We start from the raw sequence: 6,266 nt of genomic DNA, 5'->3' as shown, positions 1-6,266 counted from the left end.
CCTGTTCAAGTTCATTTACACATGACACTTCAGAGGTTAGGTTAAAGGACTGTGGGAGCTGTTCCAGAAAAGTTGCAGCGGATAATGAGGCTATGGAACGTCTAGTATCGTACCTCTGGTCTGGGGCCTTAGGGGAGTTATGTTGTATTTGAAATGTTAAAAGGTAATGATCTGAAAGTAGAGGATTCTGAGGGATAATTGATATGTGTTCTACCAGGACACCATGACTAAGAATCAGGTCTAGGGTGTGGTTACAGGCATGAGTTGGCCCAGTTACATTCTGATGTACACCGACAGAGTCAAGAATGGCAGTAAATGCTTTTGTTACTGGATCACTTTCATTTTCCATATGAATATTAAAATCACCAACAATCAAGGCCTTGTCGGTAGTAACCACCAAGCTTGTTAGCTTGTCATTGCCACGCCATGACAGAATGACTCCCTAAGCAGGATGATCCCCAGACTCTGTGACACCCCGTCTGTTGGGATTCGTGTCCTTTGCTCCTGCAGGTGACCCAGTGGTGATGGGGTCAGAGCCCCAGTCCTTGGTATCTGTTTTGGTCCCAGCACCCAGCCTCCTGCCTTGGCCCAAGCCACTGGCCTACGTACCTCAGTGGATCGTCAACAGTCCACTAATTGATCCATGGAGCGATAGTGACTGGAGGAGCCCAAGGAAGAGGAAGACCTTACTGGGCTTCTTGTAGTGACGCAGACAACCTGCCCTTACTGCTCCCTCTTGTTGCCCAGAAGGTCCGGCTCCCTGGAACTCAGCCATGGAAGGCCACTCAACACATCACTTCTCTGCGACATGGTGCCTCAAAACTCTCCACAAATTCTTCCATTGACTCCCCAAAGTGCACAGCTGCTTTGCTCGCTTTCTCTGGACATTGAAATAGGAGATGGCGGAAGGCAGCTGACCTGATATCACTAAACCCAGTTCAGGTAGTGTCCAGTCCCAGTGAAATCACTGCAGCTTCGCCCTGTGGAAGAATAATTAGTTAAAATTTGTCTATTACTATTACTAATAAACTGGTCTTTGTTCATTACTGAAAATGTAATCGAAGTTCCCTTCAAATGACTCAATATTTCTTGTAGGTGATTGTGTAATCACCTGGGTTACCCCCTTAGATACTACATCCCATAATTATCGTCATCCTGACCTTCTGTAGGCATTAATCCCATGTCAGAGTGTGTCTGCACAGCTATTTCCTTCCATTCTCTCACACAAAGTGCATCACAAAGCCTCTTTTGTTCAAACCATGGCTCCCTTGTTTAATACTACAAATTCTATTGTCATCATAAGCAAATATACATGCCTTGTGCATAGTAAATCTTTTAGTGTCCAAGCAGCATAAAGAAAAATTATGATGCATTTTATTATGAGTTTTATGCTGCATATAGTAATAATAATAGAATGACTTGCTGAAGTATTTGGTGCTAAACATTCAACCGTGTGGTTTTGTCACTTCCTGTTTAAAGTGTCCACTCCCCTTTCACTCTGCCTGCTGTGTGTGAGAATAGAAACGACAGAGATAGTGAAAGTACAGAGGATGAGGAAGTGAGGGTCAGTCTCCACAGATCTGGGCTCAGTGACACACACACACATATGGATCCTCTGATGCTCCTGTTTCTTCTCATTGCTGGGCTCACAGGTGAGTGTCTCTCATTACAGTGGTACTGAGTAGAGATCTCTCTCCTGCTGCTCACACACTGTCAGCTGCAGTTTGGAGATCATGATGTCAGTTGTGAATTATGGCAGTCTTAATAAAAACATCTTTGTCTTGGAAATTGGAAATACATATTATATTCTTAGAAATGTACCCTGAATCAGGTAATTGAAACTATATACATAATATCTAAATATACTGCATGATATATATAAAGACTGTCAGTGCAGATAAACTGCTCCTGCCTCTTGTACCCTTTGGTTTTCTATGAGGCCTGTGATTGATCTTACTGGTGTCATTTCAGCAGCACAGGTGGTTATGTGAGCAGACAGCCGGGATGCCATCAGTCATTTCTGTGTGTACAGACAGAGGGGTCTAAACACCCAGCTTCATGTATTACTGCAGAAGGTCTCAGTGCTTATCAGGGGGCAAGATCAGTGTTAGGGGTCAAGGCTAAACCTGGTTGTCTTTCACTCTGCAGCAGATTTGGAGAGCTAGTTACCCTCTAGCTGGTAGAGACTGGGGGCAGCGTGGGGGCCTCACACCTCCAGGCTTGTGGTTTCGGTATCTGGCCCAGCTTTCTGTGGGCAGTTTGCATGGTCTTCCTGTATCTATGCTGGTTTCCTCTCAGTTCTCCGGTTTCCTCCCACAGGTCAATGTCTTTCCATGTAAAGGGCAGCCAATAGCGACATTTTTGCCTCTCTAGACGGCACTTCAGTGCATTCAGTCGTGCTACATGACACCTTTCTTGATGGTGAACTGTGTGCAGGTAGGTAGGTTGGTCTATCTCTCTAATCATGTCTAATCATGCAATATCAAAGAAAAGGACAGCCCCAGACAATTGATTTAATTATTGTGATAACTCAAAAAGTATTTGACAGATCTTTGGATAATAGAGGATCCGTGACTGATTTAATTTTGTGACGAAGCGCTCCAGAATTGAAGCGGTGTCACGTAGTGATGGCACATGAAAGGACAGCCATAGGTGTAGATTCAGTGAACCTGGTTACATTGAGACAAGTCGCCCAGTGTTGGGCTTTTAATAACAATGATTGTTGCATAGGTGGGAGGAGTGTGTGGGGGATACAGGTTGTTAAGGGTAGGGGTGTGTGAGTAGAGTGGGGACATTGAGTTGGATTTTCATGCCTTATAGTCAGAAGCCCATGTCTTCTGTTGCCCTTGCCGTGGTTCCCCAAAATCTCTCTGTCTCTTTAGTTTATACAGATATTAGATATCTGACTCATACCCCTGCCATCTCAGCACTGCTGACTGTTGGCTTTGAATGTGACCATGACTGCGTCTGTGTGCAGTTTGCAGGCTTCCTCTGTTCACATTGCATTTCTCCAGCTTCCAGTGCCCTGCAATGGATTGACATGCTGTTGAAGGTTTACCTCACTTTACACTGTGTGCTTCCTGCATTAGGACCTAAATAATTATACTAATGATTAAACAGCTATGGTGAAACATACGACTCTTTCAGGCGACAGTGATACCCAACTAATGTATAGCGTTTGTTTTTAAAATGAAATGAGAACAGATTAAAAGAGAGCTGAGCATCTCGATTGACTAACATTCCCACAGTGCCTCTTCAGGAGTCCTTTTAGACACCAAGTTCTGTGGTTCCAATTAGCACCATGAAGGTGCACAATGATATTCATGGGTATCATGGTCTGCAGCCAAATCACAATTATTTAACACTTTTTCTAGATTTTACATGTCTGCAGTGTTGGAACACACAATACACACAATATATATGCGGTGGGGCAACTTTTGCCCCCACTGTCTAAAAATGGGGGCATTTGCAATATTTGGGGTCACACTTTAAAAATTGTACTTAGAGCACAAAGTTTATGTTTTATGAGAGAAGAGCCCAGATTAAAATGCATACAGTAATCAGCTCCTTGTGCCAACATGAGTAAATAAGAATAATATTCCTATCAGGGGTTTTGCGAGGATGAGACTGAAGCTTTACCCTTTGTTTCTGCTGAGAGACATGCGGCGTGACTCATTTCTCTGCGCGTACAAGTTATCTTTGATCAGCGTTCATGGTTTGAGATTCAGATCGAGCTTTAGGTAATTATTTTCGAACTGGTTGGTTGGACTTCTAAGAAATTCGAGTTCTAATGAGTTCGGGAACTGAGGTACCACTGTACTAACAAATACAAAACACAAAATACTGTACATGTATGACGTAATTGCCAGTTTATTGGTAAAATATTTTTGTTAAAGCTTTTTAAAAATTACATAATAATATAAGTGATATAAAAACCAGTGAGAATCCAAATACTATCTACAACTTCATAGAGTATTATACTCAATGCAGCCTCTGCAAATGTTTCCGGAATGTAGCCATAGCAATTTCTTCTGATGTAGCAGCAGATCTCCATCATGATCTCCAAACTGCAGCTGACAGTCTGTGAGGAGCAGGAGAGAGATCTCTACTCAGTACCACTGTAATGAGAGACACTCACCTGTGAGCCCAGCAATGAGAAGAAACAGGAGCATCAGAGGATCCATACATGTGTGTGTCACTGAGCCCAGATCTGAGGAGACTGACAATCACTTCCTCATCCTCTGTACCTTCACTGTCATGGTCGTTTCTATTCTCACACACAGCAGGCAGAGTGATGGGGGAGTGGACACTTTAAACAGGAAGTGACAAAACCACAAGGCTGAATGTTTAGCACTTCAGCAAGACATAACATCCAACCATCCATCCATCCATCTTCTATAGCTGCTTATTCTGTGCAGGATCCTGATGGCCCACAGTCTGGGCAGCAACCACTCGCAGGGAAAACACACCATTCACACACACATGCACACCTATGGTAACTCCAATAAACCTCAGCATGTTTTTGGGCTGTGGGGGGAAACAGGAGAACCCAGAGGAAACCCCACACTGACACGGGGAGAACATGCAAGTGCAGGGGGGACAATAAAACAAAATTAAAGTCTTCAGCTTGCTTGGTTTCTTGTGTCATTCATGTGACTCACAGCTGTTTTCTACAGATACACATATAAAGTGTGAAATGAAGAGCTGAGAGGGAGAGACACTGCAGAAAGCAGTGAAAGCCAGTACATACTGTCAGAGGTTACAATCTTTACGGTGTGTGTTTCTGCGTATTTCTTATCAATTGCAGGAAAACATTTTTCATGTTGCCTTTGTCCTGCAGTTTGCAGGAATAAATATTGTAATAATATTAGGAATTTTACAAATTTGGCAATATCAAATACAGTGATACCTCGGTATACGTCCTTAACCCTCAATGGTTCCTTGGGGTGCGTTCTGCACCCCCTGCCCATTTCTATGGCTACTACCATGTTGTTATTAAAATTACAGCAGTTATCCTCTAGGACATTGTAAGTGCACCAGTTTTACATACGGTCATGCAGAAAATTATAGAAAAAGTGTTGACGTCAATTATCGCTGGCATACTTTCTTCGGGGGTGCAAAATGCACCCCAAAAAAAACTTAATTTATGACAGATGTCTGTGGAGATTCTCAGTTATCCAGGTCATGGTTATCCTAAAAAATGGGTTATGCAATAGCAACTGGACTTTGTTTTTCATAGAAGAAGTTTTGCACTCCATCCAGAGTGCTTTCTCAATTCTGACTGACTGGTTGGCATAGCAGGTTGATGAACCCTGTAGAATCCTCAAGTCGTTAGCACTAGATGGTCACCTGTGGGTTGTTGTTGTTCCCCCTGGCTTTCATGTGTTTCACTGATACCACCTGAGGCTGAGCGTGAACGACTGTGGAAGCGTCTGGGCAAAGTTGAAAGAACTGCATTGTAGGTAGGTGATAGACGTCTTAGGCCACCTCCTCTGTTCAACGACGGTCGTTCATTTGAAGCAGTTGTCCTCCCGGTCCACCTACAATGCAGTTCTTTCAACTTTGCCAAGACGCTTCCAAAGTCGTTCACGCTCGGCCTCAGGTGGTATCAGTGAAACACATGAAAGCCAGGAGGAACAACAACAACCCACAGGTGACCATCTAGTGCTAACAACTTGAGGATTCCACAGGGTTCATCAACCTGCTATGCCAGTCAGTCAGAATAGAGAAAGCACTCTGGATGGAGTGCAAAACGTCTTCTATGAAAAACAAAGTCCAGTTGCTATTACATAACCCTTTTTAGGGTTAATTTATGACATTGATATGATCGACAAATTCAGTTAATTAGTGATAATTGCTACTATAATTTTTTATGTTATTATATTCTAGAACATTTTCGGATATTAAAAAAAGTCAGCCATTTTGTTTTGTTTACATTTCAACTGTTAGAAAAGATATAACACCATGGCTAGGTATTCCACAGCTGAAGCTCTTTGACACATTCTGCAAGAGGATACAGTCGGAATGTGCATTATTTGACCAGTCCCCTCTGCTGCCCCCCCCAACGCCCGCAACCCCTTTAACTGCACTATCTCACTGCATAAGCTGTGCAAGCATCATGCAGTTAACTAATAAATGTATCTTAACTTTAGTTAATTGAATTTGAGCTTGGTACCATTGAATTATATATGCCAATGGATAGGGGTGCAACTTGAACCCCAAGGACCTGGAACGTAACTTTCTGACAAGGACCCATTGAGGGTTAA

This window comes from Paramormyrops kingsleyae, unplaced genomic scaffold, assembly GCF_048594095.1.
Source record: "Paramormyrops kingsleyae isolate MSU_618 unplaced genomic scaffold, PKINGS_0.4 ups207, whole genome shotgun sequence".
Taxonomy (NCBI): domain Eukaryota; kingdom Metazoa; phylum Chordata; class Actinopteri; order Osteoglossiformes; family Mormyridae; genus Paramormyrops; species Paramormyrops kingsleyae.
This window is presented reverse-complemented; position numbering follows the sequence as displayed.